A 22,164-nucleotide genomic window follows, 5' to 3' on the forward strand; every position below is an offset into this window, starting at 1 on the left:
CACATTCCTGTATCTCATTCCTTAGAAATTTGACAGCCAATGGAAAGAGGCTTAAAAAATAAACCAAATATGTTGAAACAGTAAATTTGAACCTACTAGAATCATTTTAAATGGTGTTGTCCTAACAGCCAAACAGCACAGTTCTTTGCATGACCTTTTGTGGAAACCTTGCTGTTGTGTAATATGGCATTTCACCTGTTTTATCAATAGGGTAGAGTTCATTGACAACAAAACAGAATAATTAACTACGGCTTTCTTGATCCAAGAAAGACATTAGAAAGATGGCTGCTTAAAAAATAGAAGAGAAGGCTGCAGAGTAAGCACCATTGGAATCTGTGACAGCAAAAATAACTGAATGATGTCTCAGGGCACTCTAATATGTTTCCAGCCTGTTGTAGCCTCTGTTTAAGATTCTTCCCCCTGGGTGCCTCAGTTTTACAGTCTAGGCTAGGGACCCTTCCCTTGATCTTGGTTAACTAACCTGTTGTGTTGTGAATATGCTTGCTAAGGTAGAGATGTACCCTCAAAGTAAAAAAATAAATAAATAATAAAAATAAATAGATAAATGAATGAATCTAATGCTGTGGTTGCAATTAACATAGACTCTGAAATCAAAATCTAGAAGGGCAAAGTTCATCTCTACTGTTTCTGTGGCATATGAGTATAGGTGGGTTTCCCAACTTATCTTGCCTTCAAAATTTTTGTCCATAAAATGGCTAATAGTACTGATAATATTACCTATCTTATAGTCTTTTTACCAAGATTGGGTAACTAAAAATGTTACTTTCTGAGAGAGTTTGTGTTATTTAAATGTAATTATTTCACCAAAAGGTGTTACAGAATGTGAGAGGTGCCTTCTACGACATACCTTACTGGCTGCAAGAGACTCATTCACTTCTGCAGCCTCAGTTCAGTGCCCTGTTGTTGGATGTGAGCAGTGATGCCAACACCTGACCTCACTATATAACGCTGAGAGTATGTACTTGGGATCTAGAAAGGCAATACAGCTTAAATTGGCTGGAGATGCTGATAGACAACAGGTTAGCCCTAGCAGGTCTAAGGGCCAAACACAACAAATAGAGAGAAGAAAGGAGAGACAAGCACTCTTCAGGTTTACTGCAATCAGAATAGGATATCCTAAAGGTCTGATGCAAGAAAGACAGGATGCTACGTCCATGTGACTATCTCTGGATTGATTACTTGAATCTATATACTGATTTGTACATGGAACCCTAAACTTCAAGACACATCCACAAACAACATGAGATTCTGTCAATAGTAACTATAGTATTTCCCACTTTGTGTGCAATGAACTATTGATCATGTATTGATCTTTTAGCCGCATCCCTATACATCTTTGTCAGTAATATCTTTCCCAGATATGAAGGACAATATTTTTCTATTTGTAGTAAGTACTGCCATATATTACAAGGACAAAACAATAGGCATTTTATTGAAGTTGAGGATTTTATAGAAACAATTACATAAAACATATTGGTGACTTAGCCATTTCTAAATGAGCATTGTAGTTCAGTCACATAATTATGCAGTGTGTGGAGGATCACAAATGAAAAGTCTCTTTTTCAATGCAGGCAACCTCAGTAGAAATATGTACACAGGGATAAATATTACGTCTCCAACTCTGAGTCTTGCAAAATACAATAAAGTAACTTTGTACCGAAGTGTATATGAAAAATAAGTTGTAGTAAGAATTCTAAGATAAATATCAATAAAAGGCTAGATAATTCTAAAACACCCAAAGAATATGTTCCCTGTATAAGCATCTATCTGTAAAAGCACGGAGGAGAAAGACGGTAATTTTTCTATCATTGGCTGTTCCTGGAGAGTAATTTCTGTAGTTTCTGCATTTTCTTAGATGCTTTTATTCCTTTAAAAAGATGTCTAAGTATCTAGTTAAACTAAACTCCAGGGCTTGAAAAACTACAGTCCTTCTCTGCTAATTGTGTTTTATTTGAAAATAGTTTCCTGATCTCTAGGGATAGAAGTCCTAAATGTCATTCCTCCAATTCAAATTAGTCTTCCACAGAGGAAAAGAAATTCCTAAAGAGATGACTAAAGAAGAAACAACATCTATTCTATACACAAAATGCTTAGGAAATATTTGTTGAACAAGCACCTCCAGGGACCCCAACTTGAACCTATGCTGCCACTACATTTCAGAAAACTCTGTCTGGACATGTCAGGCAGTCTAGTAAGAAAAACTTGACAGAAGTTTATTTGCTTCAGGGGAGGAAGAACTTTCCAGAAAAAAATAAACAAAAAGCATCCTGAGAGAATAAAAATTCCTTCCAAATAGGACCCAGGTTGTCATTTACCAGTTTCCATTTCTTCCCTCTGGATGTCTGTCTGGATCCCATGAATACAAAGGGCCTCCTGATTAAGAGGGGACATCCAAAGACTATTTCATACCAACTTTTGTGTCCACATGTGCACTGTTCATACAACCTAAAGAGCCCAGTGCAGACTGGGGGGGGCTCAGTCAATAAGTGCCTGCCATGTAAGCGTGAGAACTTGAATTCAGATTATCAGCACATAAATTACTGGGTATCGTCAAGTAGGCATGTAATGTTGGAGCAGGATGCAGGCAGACTCCCTCTGTAGCTTGTTCACCAACCAATTTAACTAATCAGCGAATAGCTGGTTTCAGCGAAAAAAAACCCTGTCTCAAAAGATAAAGAAGACACCCAGTATTTAACATAGGTGTCCACACAGAGAGAGAGGGGGAGGGGGAGGGAGGGAGGGAGGGAGGGAGGGAGGGAGGGAGGGAGGGAGGGAGGGAGTGGGGAAGGAAAAGGAAAGATCTCAGAACAAAGTGAGAGACACCTTGCTTCCTGCCTTTCCAACCACCTGTGTGCCATCAGGAAATTTCACAGCCTAACTAGGAGAGTACAACAACCACAGGATAGCCAACAGGCACCTCCCAATTTTCAGGATTCCCTGGAATTCTCATTTCTGGGCGTAGGATATAGCTGAAGCAAGTGTCACCCACATTATTAATCACAGTGTGCCAACATGGTGAAGAAGTAAAATAGTCCTCTCTCCATAAGATCTACAATCAAACCTGGAAGACAGTCATGCCACAGAAGAGATCTGATAAAATAGGAAATACCTGGGTTTATCCTGGACAATGGTCTATGACCATTATCATTTTATCTTGGGTCCTATGGTTACAGGAAATCCCTAAGTCCCTTAAAGATTTGCTTGACTTTTTAAAATATGCATTAGGAATTACTGCTTTCAAACGTTTTAATGTCATCTTGTCCTATCATATCTGATAAACAAAAAAATTAACTCAAGCTGACATCATCCCTACCCGAGACAAGATATTGTATTATCTAAGGATGTTCTAAATACCAACCTTTAAATGATAGCTGATCTGTAGAAGGCAGATATTGTTTCTGACACCCATGTCACTTTTCCAACTCCTCATTCTGCTGAGTGCTGCATCCTGCGATGCCAGCTAGCATGGAAAGCAGCGGTACACAACATGATGGGGTGACTTAAAATTGAACGAAAGCCACTATTCAGCCTGAGTATTCATTTTATGTCATCCATTAGGAGAAATATAAGGGCAAAGAATGAAAGGTTATTTTCAACCATTGTTTAAAACATGCCATGCTTTCTCGAACACTTACATTAACTGTAGCTCCTTCTCTATAGCATTACTCCATGATTCATTATTGTGAAAGCCAATTTAAAAAGTAAATCCTATGCCATTTCCCTAATCAACTTGCACTTATACATGCTGTCAGTTCATTCCATAATACTGTTTTTGGCTTGAAATCATGGGCTTTTTAAAATTCTGGAGTTGGAAAGGACCTAGGAGATAATATAGGTCAACCCACTTACCGCACTGATGAGGAAACAGTGCCAAGATGGAAGGAGATTTGTCCAAAGTCACATTGCTAATTAGTGGCAAGACTTCTGCTAGAAGCTGCATCCCTTTGCAGGCAGTGGTTCTCAACTGTATTGCATGGGGTGATGGCTGCTATGAGGAAAGCAGCAAGCTGGAGGGCACCTTCACATTACTTATGCTAGTATCAACAGAACACAATTAAATCTAACTCATCACTTGAATTCCAGCTAAAGTTTCACTTCTTGTCACATTTCAATGATTTAAGGGAGTTTTCTGTTTATTTAAAGTCGTCAAAAAATGCCTGTGAATCTGATAAAAATAGTCTATGTCATAGACCTCAAATAAAATTCACAGAAAGTCTTGAAGAAGGACAATGAAATCAGGGTAGTGTGTAGGGGAGCATCCTGGATACTCCCTAACTAATCTTCTCATGCCCACTATGACAGAAAGGATCAGATCCACCCACTTGTCCATCATTGCCATGAAGCAAACACTTGTGTCTTCTCTCAGCTCTATTTCCAATGAAGAGTCAGAATAAGTCTTCTAAACATTCTCCAACTCTAACAACCCTTCTTCCATGCTCAGAAACTCAACCTGTGAGAGAAGGGAGGAAGGACAAAGAGTTGATTGATGGGGAAGGAAGGACAAAGAGCTGATTGATGGTCTAACTTAGAAGCCTCTCCTAAAGTTGGCTGATGTTGAGAGGCAGGAGGACATTCCCTTAGAGTGAGTTCAGGAGAGGTGGAAATATCACCTCCTACCCATCACCAAGGCTTAAAACAATAACTGAAGCATCACTGTATTGTAAGGACCTTTGTCCTTTGTGACTTTTGTCTTTTGTCCTTAGCATCTGATGAAGCATGTGCATCTTATATTATAGCTCCTGTTGTTCTCAACAAACTCTTGAAGAAATTCAGTCTGTCTTCACCACTCTGAAAGTCCCCCTTGGTTCTCTTGCCTTCTGCCTTGATTTTGGAACTTACTCCCAGATTTTCTTCCTAGTTAAATGTGCCCACACCGTGTGCTAAATCATAACCCCTGCTGAAAAATGGGGGACACTCAGTTTGAAGCCACTCAGACTCTTCCTATTGTGTATTACTTATGAGATTCTTATCTCTCTTAAAAGTAGACACCAGTATGTAGACCTGAATGACTCAACAGTTTCTTCTGTGGTCTTTCTTTTTACACATCTTGCTTCCAACTCTTAAAAGCTTAATCAAGGGGACAGATGCAAAAGAGGACTCAAAACAGTGGCTTCTTATTGCTCTCCACGGGCCTTGGATTGCCACTCCAAGCCTCCAAACCCTATGCATCTCTCTTTCTCTCTCTCTCTCTCTCTCTCTCTCTCTCTCTCTCTCTCTCTCTCTCTCTCTCTCTCTTTCTCTCTCGTCTTAACCTTTCTGACTTTCTCACATAGCTTTCTGAGTACATTTCACACTTGTGCCAGATCACTGCTCTTTGTACCTCTGAGCAGAGCCTTTTCAACTCCAGACAGCCTAAGTGCTTGGTCTCACTCAGCGTCAGAGCCGCCAGAGATACCACTCTTTTATTTCCTGCAAGGAAAGAAAACAATTCAGACTGTTGCTGCCAGAATTACACTGCAGAGCCTTCTTAGCATTCTTGCTTATGCACAGTCCAAGACAGAGGGAACCTGGAAGGAAAGGCGCTGACACACACAGGAGAGCTGCTCTTCTTCCCCACCACAGACTCAGGTAATTAAGCTAGAAGTTGATTTGGGCATCTTAGCTTTTAGATGTTTGATGTTAGCCACAGTGATAATGCAGTTGGCATTGGCGTCTTGTCTTTCTTCTGCTGAACACTGTATGCCCTTGGACTGCCTAGAGGAAGAGACTTATGGGAGGTGGGGTGTTCTAACAGCCTCAGCGGCTAAGACTCCTTTCCTGCAATTCAAAGAGCAACCTAAACAAAGTGTGAGTCTTCACACCCAAGGAAGTGGGTGCAGCTTATGCGGTATGAATGAGCAGCAATCCTGTTTTTTACATCTGCTACTCATGGAAGCTGCAAAGTATGTTGAAATTTGCCCTAAGTCCAAGCCTTGTTGAACCCACTGATTCAGCCAAAATGGATTCTGCTTTACGCCAGGTGACAAACAGTACCCCAAGCATCCTCTCAGCCCACCCATGAGTCACACCTTCTGTTGTTAGGCATCATGTGGCCTCTGCTTACTGACTCATCACTGCCAGTCATGGAGGTGCCAGTAAAGACAGGTGTTCCCGCTGCTCTGTGCCATATTCTGGTGTCCCCATGAAGACTGTCAGAAACCAGCAACTCCGAAGTATGCCGCTTCCTCCCACTCTCAAGGCTTTCATTCCCCGAGTCAGTTTTCCTTTCTGTAAACACGAAGGAATGTCAGCAGGCTCCCAAGGACCTTCTTGGCCTTGACAGTCCTCACCAGGAAGACACCTAACCACACCTACAAAGGAAGGAACTTCAGCAGAAAATCTCTGGTGCCTTTAAACCCCTCTGTTTAGCACAAAGGAACAGACCAGGATCACCATTCCCATTGTCAGAGTCCCCCAAGGTCTTCCTCATAGCTGCTTCTGAAGCATTCCTAATCCCAGTCCTGGGAGGGGAAGACATGCCAATTCCATGGCTGCTATTTAAAGATGAGACCAAAACGCTGTACATATGCTCCAACATGGCCACGATTTTAGCTGTTCAGAGAACACAGCAAGATGAATAGCCATGCCATGAGAAATTACAGCATTATGTACTGCAATAAATATGACAAATGATAGGCCAGATATTCATTGGCTCATAACAGTTGGCAGGCACAACCATCTGTGGATCCAAAGTTCAAACTATTTGCTTTCTCTCCTACAGCTGCCTTGGTACTTCTCCTCCTCAGCTGGAACCTCTGGCCCCTCTGGTCCCTAAGGTAGCCTGGACAACCTTGCAAAACCTTCAACCTTACTAGGTTTTTATTAAGAACTGTAGGTATTGCAGTAAAAAAGCCAAACTGTGTATACAAAACACACACACACACACACACACACACACACACACACACACACACACGCGCACGCAAGGAAAGTGGGTTGGTGTCCTTTTCCTAATATAGAGAGCTTTTTGCTTGGAAAGAATCTGAAAGTAGGAAAGGCAAACATAAAGATAATTAAGAAAAATGATGGTGTCTGTTGCCTCAGAAGAAATAAATCTTGTGTGCCTCTCCTTTATTTATTGATTAAACAGGGAACCCTACAATGGATTTGAGTTCCTGCTTCTTTCACTAGAAAGGTAACCCTGAAGTCCATTATTTCATTATGTGAAATGCTAATCTATATTTCTCATTTAGAATCTAAACTCTCCGCTTGGTGCAAATCTCACAACTTCTACCACAGATAAGAAGAAGCCTAATGAACCTGAATGTCATGAGAGCCAAACATCCCAATTAGATCAGTGGCTGCACAAGTATTCTAGGAGCTTCCAAGGGTCCTGACAGTTTGGAGTTGGAAAATCCATGCTGAGAAAAACCAAGCTATTACACAAGTGTCCTTCTGAGCACAGTGACTCCCCGCTCTTGAGTCTCCCACTGGACCGCAGAAGACTATTTCAACAGAAAGTGTTTCCTTGGGTTAAACAAAGGTGTTAAATTTCCTATAATTGTAACTTCCTCCCAGTTACCGACAGACTCAGCATGAAAGAGGAGTTCAGTAAGACAGTGGATATTCTTTTTAGGTAACTTATCTTCTCTCTATAGGTCTCTTTCACCACGCATTAAAGCAAAATGATCACACCCAAGAGCATTTCTGTATATCTTCCCCTATGCAAAAAAAAAAAAACAATCAGATCAAGAGTTATGAGGAGCAAATTTGGGAAAGAGAAATTTTGGAATTATAAAGAGCTCTACTGCCAGACAGTGTATCATCAAATCAACACTGTTACAGTAACGCAGTCATTATTTGTGACCCAAATATGCATGAAGCACTGCCTACATGCAAAGCAGTGAGTATCATTTGGGCTCTTGGGAATGAAGATAAATCAGACAGGATCCCAACTTGGATAGCTCCCAGTCGTGAAGACGAATCACAGTATAATTCATGTGCTAAGACAGAAACATGAAAGACACTGACAATACTGTTGTAAGTCAAGAGACATATTCAGCTTTGAGAACAGAACAATGCAAGGCTTCCTGGAGAATGAGAGTCTTAAGAAAAGGAAGGACTTGGACATGAAGTCCTCATAAAACAACAAAGGTACATCAGCCTGAGGAAGGAGCCAAACAAAACCAGGAAGACAGGAAAGTACTTATAAGCCAAGCTGAGCGTGAAAACAAGTGAAGTGCAGACATGCAAACAAGTGTTGAACATCAGTTATCCACAAATATCAACTGAGGAGGGCTCTTAGTATATTTCTGGCAATTTCTAAGGCACTGCGGCACAAGTTTAAAAAAAAAACAAACAAACAAAAGCTCAACTCACACCGAGTTGGGCTCTCTCTGGAGGAGAGATACACTAAGAAGAACAAAATAAAAATGTGTCAGATAGTTTTAAAGAATGTAAGTACCAGTGCACAGAGGTTTTAGAAAGTAGTTGGGGACAATTGTTTGTTAGGGCACCTTTTGTGGAGAACTTTAAAGTAAGTGGAAGATAAATTAAATTATCTTAAAAATATGCAATCTGGGCAGAGACCCCAGAGGTGAGATGTATCTAATGTAGTTTAGGAAAGATGTGAGGGTAGCTTGGCAAAAGCAGAGGCAAGAGATAGAGCATTGGGCTTAGAGGATGAGTGCAAGTCACATATTCGGGACTTGACTGCTAAAGTTATAACCTTGCCATGAGAAAACATGGCCTAGCTACATCTTGGGATGAGTACTAGGGCTGCTGCATGGAGAACAGGCCAGAGGTGATGAGGATGGAAGCCAAGAGACCAAGTAGAAGATCACAGCAGCACACAGAACACTCCAGAAAAGGGAGGACTGCCATGGAAAGAGAAGACACGGACGAGGCTTGTGCTGTGAAAGCATGAAAGGTTGAAAGATTTCTGACAAGGTGTTGTTCCCATTCTGAATTGGGCAAATATCCCCGTCTTTATTTATAAAAAAAATAGATTATATGGTTTTCAGTTAATTAGACCCCACCATATCAATTGTATTCAAAACATGTGAGTAATAAAGTTAACTCAGGTAACAGTGAAATTCTGAGGAAGGAGATAGGGTCAGACAAACAAGACTTGGAAATGTAAGAAAGTTAATGGTGGGACACATCAACCCAGAAAGGCCGTCACATGACCTATCCAGACCATTGCAAATACCACCTAGCAAAGAAGTTGTATCCTGGGACAGCCAAAGGTCCAACCATCTCAGGCACCATTTCTCCTCCCTTTTGCAAAGAAGGTGTAGGACTAGGAGGAGGACCTGCCCCTCTGTCACTCTATGGAGTGTGTATAATGGCTTTATTCTGCTGTTTAATTGAGCTACAAGTTGTCACTACTAGCCTGTGTCTTGCTCAATTCTTTGTTAGAGACACAAAGAACTTGGTCATTACGCCACTGGGCAGCATCAAATCCTCTCTGGTAACAGTTCTAGTTGTACCATCAACCTTACCACATAAGATGGAATAAATTACAATGGCACAACTAACTTGACTGACAGCCATAATCGGCTTTCTTGCATAGGACTTTGAGACTCCAGTTCTCTCCGCTCACTAATAGCTCTCCATTTAGACAGTCTCCTGCAGCCACCCACTGCTCTTATGAACAGTTGAACAGTTGACTCTGTTTACATGTAACAGCCCTCGTGTGACTTCCTTCCTGATAAAGTCGGCATAAGCCTTCTCCGGAACACTAGGCAGGGCAATGTGTGGGAGCAGACACTGTGTTTTCAAGGAGCCTCGAGGGAGCAGGGAGTAACTGGTGGTTGTTTCCTACCCAACACTAGTGCAGGCTAAGCGTAACTGTGCCACATCTTTCCTTGTGAATGAGGATACAGCTTTCTTCACCTTCACCCTTCCCCTCACTCCTTCAGGGCACCACTGTGATTTCCACCCACCCACCCCCACCCATTTCCTATCACAGCTTCATTTTAGTAGTCTCACAACCTACCGTGTCAAGAGAGAAATGCTTGCTTGATGGATCTCGTATCTCAGCAGTCACATGACAGATGAACTCTTAAAATCACCCAGGTAGGGTTTCCTGCAGTAGACAGCTATGTCGAATGGAAAAGACAAGGAAGATGATATTTTAAAATGCCTGCAGCAACCTCTAGGTCAGCTGCCTTGTCTGACCCAAAAATAAAATCCGAAAGGAAAAAAAAAAGGAGGAAAAGAATTCACCAGTATAATGTGATGCAAAAGCAAGGTGGTATGTCAGAAATAACAATGCAGGTCAAGCTGGCATTTGTTGTCACTGAGAGTGAAGAGCAGGTCTTCCTTCCCCTATGGCTTCTTCTGCTCCTCCAGGAAAAAAATGATTCTATGTCAGCCATTACCTTCCCAGAGCAATGGAATGTAAGCATTTTTCTCACTATGAGACGATAGCCCCATTGCAAATTAAGAATGACCATGACTCTTGATAAATGACAGGCAATTTGGAAAACAGTAATTATTCACATCATGGCACTTTAAAAATATTTTAAAGTAGTGTTTCTCAAACTTTTTTATTAGTTTTTTGAGAGGGTCATGCAATGTGTTTTGATCATATTCACCTTCCTCCCTCCACTCTTCCCATATTCACCCTCCTTCACAACTGACCCAATTACGTGTCCTCTTTTGTTTATTTATTAAGTCCAATTTGTGCTGACCAATACACATACACACATACACACACACACACACACACACACACACACACACACATTCTGGGATGTATGCCTTTCCACTGAAACATAGTCAACCTGTCAGGGGCTACATGCTCTTAAGAAACACTAACTTTCCCCCTCCCAGCAGCTCTCACTTGCTAACAGCTTCTCAGTCATGGGTAGGAGGACTTCACGCCCACTCCTGCCTCTTCATGCTATAATTTTGAGTGTCTTGAGGTTCTGCAGGTCTTGTTTATGTTGTTTCAACCATTGTGGATGTATATGTGCACCTGCCCTGAGGTGTTCAAAAAACAGTTTCCTTGTAGTTATCTACTACCTCTAGATCTTGCAATCACTCTATATTCTCTTCCACAATGATCTCTGAGCCTTGGGATGAGGGGGGTACAGCATATATGTTCTGTTTAGGCCTGAGAATTCGGTGGTCTCTTATTCTCTGAATCTTGGCCAGTTGTGTGTTGATACCCATTTCCTACACATAGAATCTTCTCGGGTAAGGGTTGAAAAAAGGCATTTAGCTATGTGTATAACGATAAGTCATATGTGTCCATTTAACAGAATAGCAGTAGGTTCTCCCTCAAAGTTTATGATTTGTCTAGCAATGGGTTCTTGCTCTGTTATGGATTTCAACCCATGGGGTGAGGCTTAAATTCGATCCAAAAGTGGTTGGTCACTCCCATGATGTTTGTGCCGCTACTGCACCAGTGGGCGTGTCTTGCAAAGCCAGCCTTACATCTGCAAGGCTCACAGCAATATGACAGTATTTTTACTTTTCTCCTCTGGGTTCCTGATTAGCACCTTCTAGCAGTATGACAGCTGGTCACTGAGAATGAAGTTTCCAGAGTAGGAAGCTGTATTTCTCCGGTAATATACATACAGATTCCCTGATGATCTTGCTAAAACTGAACTGAAAATTGGAGTTTAAGAGTTGATAGTATGCCCTAAAATTCTACATTTCTAACATGTTTCCAAGTGAAAGTTGATGCTGTAAGTTTTCACCCAAATTTTGTGTTGTCAGACCTTAAACAATATCCCCAGTGTTAAAATTGTGGCCACTCATGCTTTTCTTTGCTTCTGAGAAGACTCAATATATTTGGGATTTGTTCAATAATAGCCTTGCTTCCTTATTGATGGTTGAAGGTATTTTGAAGTCTATGAATGCCCAGCTATCACTTGTGCCCAAATTCTATTCTTCACTTACCAATCATGCTGTTTATCTTATACTTAATGTGTAAGTCATGTGAGTGACTCATCGAATGGGGGCATTTCCTTTCTTAACCCTTCTGAAGGTTAGTAATTAAATCCTTACAAAGCCCAGTAAGCAGGAATTAGATTGTTTTAGATGTGATTTAGCTTTGTGGAGCATATTAAGGCTCACCTTTCTAGAGAAAGAAAAATAATATGCTGTTTTACCTACTTGCTGGTAGGATGAGAGCTCTGGAAAATCAGGAAAGGAGGCTCAGTAAAAATAATGATACTCTACATTTTTATTCAGATCCTGTCATTTCAAAGAAACCTCTAAAGATAGATTGATTTTGATAATTTCCTGAATTCCCCCTCAACATCGCCTGGAGCCAATCAAGAAAATCAGATCTGCTCTGACATTTGGGTGTGAAGCAAAACACCACCTTTATATTCTAAATGGTGGTGTATCTGGATGTGTGAGGGCGAGATGCTGAGGAGCTGGGGGCTCTGTTTGTCTGTGCACACAAGAAGAGCACATACTATTGAGTCCATGGGGAGCTGGGACTCAGACTGGCAAGGGTGGTTATCTATCTGAAGCTAACTTTGAAGCAAAGTCCGCTGATCAGGCCAGTTTGCTTTGCAAACAAACATCATCTAGAGTCAAGATTGAAAAGACGCTGTTTCTGTAAAATCCATGCCAATTTTCAGATCATCAACTTAATTTCAAATTGCAGAGTTGGGAATGGTAGTTGGCTATGCGGAAGATATATTGCCCAATTGTCATTTAACCATACATAAATTAAACGTCTGCATAAAAAGAAATGCATTTTACAATTTTCGAATTGATGAAAGTTTTATGGGAAGATATAATGAGAAAAAGGATGTATTTCATGAGGAAAGAATGCTATCTGAAACAAAGAGACACGGGTGAGAATTCAGGAGTCTAGGACAGAATTGGTGGCATCCCAAAGCATGCCTTCAGGAACAGATGCTCTGGGGAAGGTCAAAAGACTGTTAGCTGAGCATAGATGCTCTCTGCCTCCCCTGGAACCTTAAAGATGCTCTAGTCCCAGGCCGTCAGGAAGAAGCAGGACCTTGGATTTGGCTGGATGAACTGTTACTGAAGGGCACAAAGCACTGAAAAGATGGGACATAACACAGTCGCCAGGAGGCCTAAACAGCCCAGCCAGACTTCCTGAGTCTGAGGGCACTTACCAGCTGTGTGACCTTGAACATGTCACACAACTTCTTTGTGCCTTAGTGTCTTTTTGTATAATAAAAAAGATAATAGTAACTGTGCCCTGGGGTCTTATCAGCATCTCATGAGAACTAATGTTCAGATCTGCCCACATGTGAGGACTGTATGTTTCTTAATGAATGAGTAATAAACTTGGGTGTATGTTTCCCACATTCCTGATGCCGGTTTCCGAGGCAGGCTTTGCCACTCTGTGGACATGCTATTCTGTATTTTAAGGTTAAGCTGTTCACAGTTGCTGCCTATCATCAAGTCAGTGGTCTTTAGAAAGTTACAAACCTACTTGAGACTCACTGAACTCCTACAGCAGAGTACTTCCCAGTAGCTACCCCCATTAGTATCCACATTAAATCTGTAAGTAGAGTTTAACACTCTGAAAAATAGTTCATAAAAGAAAAGGATGAAGCAAGAAAAACCAAGAAGAAAAATCCCTGTCACATTACACAAGCAGTTCTCATTCAGGTTAGCACCTCACCTTAATCAACCCACTCTAGGAACAACCATGCATCAATTATGACTTTACTTCACAGTGTTATCATGAAGCTCATGTTTGACTGTGTAGTCCAAAAAAAAGATCCCTTTTATTGCTAGATTTTTAAACGCAGAGCGTGTTGGTAGAACCTTGCACTTATATAGAACATTAACGTTTTTTGCAATGCCTATCACATCCATTATTTTCTTTAACTAGACTCATTTGTAAGAGGCTCATTTGTCTCTAAAGAAGCAGTTTTGAGGACATCTCCAAATCTGATTTTAAATACACTTTCATGCCTACCAAGAGTTATCACTGAAAACAACTTCTGTCAGTGATTCATTTTAGGTAACAGGCTATAGGCACTGAGCCTCTGGGTGTTTGCTGCAGAGGGCAAGGCCAGCCTGATGGAGATTCCTCATGTTCCCTTCTTTCTTCTTTTCTTTTCTTCTGTCCAATCCTGTATCACTCACTATTTCAACTAAATTGCATTCTTTTCACATATTCAATATCTCCATGCATTGACTATCACCATTAGAACCCAAACTTCATTTCCATGAATGTAGCACTTCAAACACTGAGCAGCTATCCCAACTCTAGCCATCAACATGCAATCTAAGCATTAGTGGCATCTATTGTACCACTCAATCCACATTCTCTGCAGCAGATAATTGCCTTGGTGAGGACTTACCAGGTTTTATTATGTAGTTACTGACTCCTTAGTCTACTAAGAAATACCACCTACTTTCAAAAGTAACTGGAATTGTTATAAAGACACGTGAATAATTAGGAGGTTCCACAAGGCAGACGCTAGCCCAGGCCCAGTAAAAGGGAGCCTCTCATCCATTCTGCATGCACAAGCATCTCTCTTCACTCAGAAGGACACCCTGTGAAGGGAATGTCAACTTTGACTGAGGCTGGCAGAGGCATCTAACTCCATTTTTTTCTCCTTTCACAAACCCAGAATTCTCCACTTCTGACCTGTTTGGGTCTCTGGAGATTCCATGTTCTTGGCTCTCCCTTTCCTGCCTTCCTGGCTTTCCTAAAATGGGGCCTTTATTAAATTTAACAAGTATTCTTATAGTGTATTTTGTATATATTCTAAGTGCATCACACAGATTAAGTTCCTAATCCTAAGAACCATGCTGTCTGATACAGTGATTATTCATTCTATCAATGAATAATCAAATTAATTGTAAAATGGAGAGGTGTAGTGGGACTCTCTTTTCCACCATCAGCCCCAAAAAATGATGTGGAGATTTATTAATTATGAAAGCTTGGCCTTATCTAATCTAGCTCTTGTAACTTAAATTAACCCATTTATATTAATCTGTGTTTCCATGTGACATTACATCTTATACATTAAGTTTCCTCTCAGTGTTTTCTGGCTTCTCTGTTTTTCTTATCTCCCAGAACTCTCTCTGCCCAGAAGTCCCACATATACCTCCTACCTAGCTACTGGCCATTCAGCTTTTTGTTACACAAATCACAGCAATACACTTTCACACACAGTGTACACATATCCTATAAATTCCCCTTTTGTCTAAATAAAAAGGAAAGGTTTTAACTCTAACATAGTAAAACTATATACAATAAGAACAACTATCAAGTAAGAATCACTTCATAATGTCCAGTCCATTTGTATTTGGAGAAAGTATTGTATTATCTATATTATCTTAGTGAATCCAAAATTTTATACCTAAACCATTTTCTATCATAACTTGTATTACTATCCAAAAAATATATTTTAATATATATGTTTTAAAACATCTTTTTATATAAACAACTTAACCGTTTGTTTCTCAACCTCTAAACTTTATATTTCTATGTAAATATTTTTTAATTTGGTAACAAGGAAAACTATATACTATATAGTCTTCAGTCCCCATCAGAGACACAAAAGGGATATATTATCTGAATAAACAGGAAGTGCAGAACAAACAATTTCTAAAATTATGGAAACAACAGAGAGAACTGGCTGCCTGGATAGTCACCCAAGGTTCCTCTGCAATGTTGGAGATTTGTTTTTCAGTTTATAGGCTTAGAATATCTGACAGACTTTCTGTGAAGCAGGAATTTTTGAAGGACTGTCCTATATTGTCTTGGCAATGTTCAGTAGTCACTTACTTTTGTGTCCTTCATGTCCAGTTTAGACACCAGTTAAGGCAAGGGCAGTTGCTTGTCCAAATGGCTTCTAGCTTTGACACATTGAAATCACACTCCATATGGAGGTTCTTCAATGCCCATCATCCTTTTCTAATAGTAAATTGGTACTGTCTCACTGTCATGAAAAGCCTTATGCTATTAAAATATTTTAAATACCATATATTCTGTAGGTCTCTGAAATGTTTGAAGATCATACAACTCTGCTTGACCTTGAAAACATACCTAACATGACTTTAAATTTGATTGTTATAGATGAATAACTGCTAACCTATATTTTCCTTTTTTTAAGATATTTTTTATTTTTAAATTTAAATTTAAATTAGAAACAAGGTTGCTTCACATGTCAATTCCAGGTCCCTCTCTGTTTCCCTCCCCTCCTCCCATGCCCTCCCACCAACCCCCCACAATATCCCCCCATTTCCCCAGGGAGGGTGAGACCCTCCATGGGGGTGTCCATAGTCTGTCATTTCATCCAGGACAGGGCCTGGACCCTCCCCCAAGAGTTCAGGGTGAGAGTGCATCTCTCATTGTTGGATGGGAGTCCAAAGTCCATTTGTATACCCGGGATAAATACTGCTCTACTACCCAAGGCTCAATAGATTACCTAGGCCTCCTCACTGACACCCACATTCAAGGGGTCTTGATCAGTCCCATGCTGGATTCCCAGTCATCAGTCTGGGATTCAAGAGCTAACCCTTGTCAGGTCAGCTGTTTATGGGGGTTAAACCAGCCCAGTCTTAATGCCTTTGGTCATCAGTCCTCCCTCTCTGTCACTGGATTTCTTGAGTTCAGCTCAGTGCTTAGCCGTGGGAGTCTGCCACTGAATGAAGGTTCTGTTTCCCAGACTCCCTGGCCATGGGATTGTAGGCTGGCACTCCCCAGATCTATGTCTAAAATCCATATATGAGAGAGTACATGCCATGTTTCTCTTTTTGTGACGATAACCTATATTTTCTTAATGTCCTAAATAGTTTTCAAAGACTAAAACTTTACATTATGCTTTCTTTTGTTTTTTATTGAGACAGGGTTTCTCTGTGTAGCTTTGGAGCCTGTCCTGGAACTTGTTTTGTAGACAATGCTAGCCTCAAACTCACAGAGATCTGACTGCCTCTGCCTCCCAGGTGCTGGGATTAAAGGCATGTGTGTGGTGATATTTTGTCTATGATCTAACAAATAGAGCTTGCCTGTGGCTAGCCACACTGGTTAGCCATAGAGGCCAAGCAGTGGTGGCACACACCTTTAATCCCAGCGCTTGGGAGACAGAGGAAGATGGATCTCTGTGAATGCAAGGCCACCCTGGGCTACACAAGATTGAATCTATCTAAAAGAGAAACAGAACTCACACTACATGATCCTAGCACTTGGGATTACACACCTTTAATCCCAGCACTAGGGAGGCAGAGACAGGAATGATAATGGCTGGGAAAAGAGAGGAATATGAGGAGGGAGGAGGCAGGCTGAAGCAGGCAGGCTGAGGAAGCATTCTGAAGAGCAGTACATCCTGTGGCAGTCAATCTGAGGATAAAGTCTGGAGATGCAGTCTGAGGACAGGATCACCCCTTTGGTCTGAGCATTGGTAGAGTTATGGACTCTCTAGTGGCTGGCTGTTTTGCTTCTCTGATCTTTCAACCTTCACCCCCTGGTAGCTGACTCTGACTTTGTATTATATAATACTAATTAGAGATTGTGCTACATGTGCGTCACCACCACCCAGCTTTACATTGTGTTTTTAAATGTGCATAGATACAATACCTTAAACACAAGTAGAATCATGCATACAGTGTAATAAAAAATGACCTTAATTTTCATCAAAAATACAAAAATCCATGCCAATGTAAAATACTTGGAACTAGAGGTTGTTCAAAAATAGACTCAACAATCTACCCTTTTATCCCCCCATTTCTATACTATATCTCTCCTTTTTTCTCTTCAGAAAGAGATTCCTGAACCTAATCTCCTTTGTTTAACATTTTTCTTGACCATGACCAATAACAACTTGTAACCCAGCCCCCTACATGATGACAAATAGCCACCACCCACCAAATGACAAAAAAAAAGCTACCCACCCTAACTCTTGACAATGTGAGTGTCATATTCTCTAGACTACTTCCTGCTGTCTGGTGGCAATGGCATCTTAAGGTATGAGAAAATTGGGATAATAGACAAGTCCTGGGAAAGACAGCTATATCATTTTTTGTTTAGTCTCTGTGTGATGGAAAAATGTAGAACTTATCTGAAGTCTTGGCTAGATAGTCTGTGTGCCTGGACCATCTCAACTAGCAGCTTAGAAGTTTTTCTAAATACAGAATTTTGAAGAAACAGCAACAGAGATATTCTGAGAGACTGGACTACTTGTATTTATTGGTGTCTTGTCTTCTTTTTCTGAAAACATTAACGTTTAATGTGTATATGTGTGTGTATTAACATAAGTATGGAATATGCAGTGTGTACAAGTCAACTTATGATGAATTTTTTGTCTTATGTTTGAGCAAGTAAAAGGCAACTGTTCACTTAATAAGTTTGTTTGGAACTGAATAACCAATTCTCTACCAATGCCATATGAAAGGACGGCATGCAATAATAAGTCATGAAGACTCTCTAAACAATAAGATTTATCATGTCTCATTATGTCTCAGAGCTGTTCCCATGTTGAGAGACAAGCATGCATGTCACCTGTCCTGTAGTCTTTCTTGGCTTTTTTTCTTTATGTCTATAACCAAACTTTTCAGGAGGTCTTTCCCAAACAAATCTTCATTAATTTTGAAGAGAACTATAACTTTTTTCTTTCCCGTAGTAACAAAGGCATAACTTCTCCCCCAATGCAACATATTTTTTGTTTCCATTTTGAAGTTAAGACATTTTACAAATATATCGGTTGGTTTAATTTAGCAGTTTCCATAATCCAATGTCTCTTAGCAGCTATTGTTTTGGGTACATTAACATTTTAAAATTTAAACACAATACAGGATCGAACACCCCATGTATTTACCATCTTTATGTGACTTTTATATTAGTTTGTTCTCACTTTTAAAACTTTACTTATTATTTTTAAATTCTTTATTTTTCTAAGACTGTCTATACCCATGTTCTTTTCTTTCTTTGGCATCTAAGCATATCTTTAAGCATACTGTATCAGTTTAGAGATTTTCTCAGTCTGGACCTGACTTTTTGCACATCTGCAACCTTCTCTGACCATGTGGGCCAAACCTTAAACTGCCAAGCAGCATCTAGGCCCTCCACTGTGTGGTTCCACTTATCACATGACCTGGTGGCTAGCTCTGCCTTCTTTGGGTTTTTGAGAGTGGAGCCTCATGCCTGCAGGCCCTAGTCTGGAACTGGTCTATCCACCCCAACTCCAGTAGGCACTTCTACCTGGTCTCCTGCCACTGATGAGTACACCATCTGCTATTCATAAACCCCATTCCAGTTCTTGATAGCAAGTCCTCTCAAGAGAGCTGCACCTCTGCATGATGCTTCCAAGCCTACTCAGAACTCTTTCTCTGGCTTTCTCAGGCCCTATGTGGATTTATATGACCCATGTTTAGTGCCAACTGTAATGAGTCTTTTTCTGTTCTGTAAGCCAGCTCCCAAATAATGACATGGAGATTTCTTATTAATTATAGCTCAACCTTTAGCTTAGTCTTGTCTCAACCTAAACTTAAATTAACCTACTTATATTAATCTATGTTCTGTCATGTGGCATTCCTACTCTTAAGGTTTGTACCTCCTGTTTCCTCTGTCTCCTGGCTTCTCCAGCTTTCTTCTTCCCAGAACCCTCTCTGCCCAGAAGTCCCGCCTATACCACCTGGCAAGCTATTGGCCATTCAGCTTTTCATTACATCAATCAGAGCAATACACCTTCACACAGTGTACAAATATCCCACAACAGAGAGGTCAGGTGATTTACACCGGTTCCAGCTGCTGACATAGCCAGAACAGGACTCCAATGGTGAGAGTCTAGAGTTCTTTACCCCAACTCTACTATGCCTTTGTCTTTCAGCTATATGGGACAACTGCATTCTCAAGTGTGACAAATATCCCACCTAAACTTGCCCCGTAACATAAGATTCATCACACAACATAATAGCTTCACTCACTCCTTCACCATGTTGGAAGGAAATTATCCAAATAATCCACTTCAGAATATTTGGAAATGTATTCCTTCTACAGACTTATTCCTAAATATACTCACTCATCTGAATCTCAGGCACTCCCTCCCTAAACTTCAGGTACACACCTAGGCATGTGCATTAGCCAGCATGAGATCAGCAACTGGTGACACACTGGAATGTATTTGAAAAGAATCAAATCTATGGAGAGTGAGTTTGATGACCATGGCATGTCTATGTTCTCCCTAGAGCGTGAGTTTTGCATTGAGCCTCACGAGCGACACATGAACTTTAAGGTGTGAACGAGTTATCAAGAGCTGGAAGATGACACAATGAAATAGGAAAATAAACTATATATTACACTTATGACAAGACACAGTATTTCTATTTTTCCTTTGGAAGGAAGAGAATAATCTTTGTAGAAAACTGTAAGGGAGATGACTTTAAAATAAATAAGAACATAGCATCCTGCCTGGCCCCTAAGCTCTTCAAGTCTGTAAACTGCAGTAAAGCCTCAGAGCTACCCGGATCCCTAGACCCTCTCTCTCACCAGTCTAAGTGTTTTCAACTCCAGACCTCGGTATTGTTTTCATTATTTTATGCTGCCTAATAAATTACCAGCAATGTACTGGTTTAGAATATTTATTATGTGCAGCACCGCATGATCAGTGAAGGATGGTAAATTTCTGTCAGAATAACTCACACCCATTGATTGTGCGTGAACCCGGGCTTTGGCTTTATTAACTGGCTCTGAAGGAGAGGGGAGAGTAAAAACCTCAGTCCTTCCTGATTTGTCTATTCCTCCCTGTCAATTCCATTTCCAAAGAACGCACAGGGTTTTCTAAGGAGACCCCACCCTCGCCACTGCCACATGCACAAGATTCATGTGCTCCTCCTAGAGCAGTATTTTCCACAAAAGGATTGCAATTCACTGGAAATCTGGTTCCATCACTCTAGAAGAGTGAGTGTGTGTGTGTTTATCTCTTATAAATTCAACAGATTAAAAAGACTTTAAAAACAGAAGACTGGCAAAAGCCATGGCATATTTTATCATTAATTGTTTTCTTAAATTTTGGAAATTATTCTTGTTAAAATTCTGGAGCATATGTTGGGACTGTGATAAGTATATACTATTCTGTTGTTTTAGTCCTCCTTGTCAATGCACAAAATTTAATATTTCTAACGTATCTAAGCCAGGCCCTGAAAAATGAGCATCAGTTAGACGTAGCCTATATCCAAGGTGAGATTGACACACAATAATAAATGTGTGAAGAATAATACACTTCAAGCATAACATTTTACACTCAAATTAGTACATGACCAAAAAAGCAACACAACTAAGTAAGTAATTACAGCTCACTGCTAGAAAAATAGGCTGTTTAGAAAGTGAATGTCCTTGTCTGGATCATATAAAGAATATATCCAGTTACTAAGATGTGAAGAAATTAATGTAAAACACTGGAAAATGTAATAAATATTTAGCTTTCTTTTTTTTATTCTTTTTTTTAATTTAGATAAGAAACAAGGTTGCTTCACAAGTCAGTTCCAGGTCCCTCTCCTTTTCCCTCCCCTCCTCCCGTGCCCTCCCCCCATTCCCCCCCCCCCGTTATCCCTTCATTCCCCCCGGGAGGGTGAGGCCCTCCATGGGGGTGTCCATAGTCTGTCATTTCATATAGGGCAGGGCCTAGACCCTTCCCCAAGAGTTCAGGGTGAGAGTGCACCTCACATTGTTCTATGGGAGTCCAAAGTCCGTGTGTATACTTGGTATGGGTACTGATCTGCTGCCCAAGGCTCAATAGATTACCTAGGCCTCCTCACTGACACCCAGATTCAGAGGGTCTTGATCAGTCCCATGCTGGATTCCCAGGCTGATGCCTGGGATTCAAGAGTTAACCTTTGTCTGGTCAGCTGTTTCTGGGGGTTAAACCAGCCCAGTCTTAATCCCTTTGATCATCAGTCCTCCCTCTCTGATACTGGCTTTCTTGAGTTCAGCTCAGTACTTAACCAGCCACTAAATGCAGTAATATTTAGCTTTCTTTGTGAGCAAAAATTTCTAATGAATAGAAGAAGGCATATAGATAATGATTAGTTGTTTTAAGAGATAATTTTTAATTTCCAAATATTTTAAACATAGAATAGATTTAATTTAAAAAGTATTAAAGATACATTTCATAAAATCTAGTATGTCAAATACTACCTAGGTTGGGAAGGCTTATATTTAGTAAGAAAAATGCACAAAAATCAGTATTATTATAATTGGAAAAGAAAATAAACAGATTTAAGAAATAAACATAAATGGCCAGGAGGTGGTGGCACACACCTTTA

Source organism: Mesocricetus auratus, unplaced genomic scaffold, assembly GCF_017639785.1.
Source record: "Mesocricetus auratus isolate SY011 unplaced genomic scaffold, BCM_Maur_2.0 Super-Scaffold_100010, whole genome shotgun sequence".
NCBI lineage: Eukaryota > Metazoa > Chordata > Mammalia > Rodentia > Cricetidae > Mesocricetus > Mesocricetus auratus.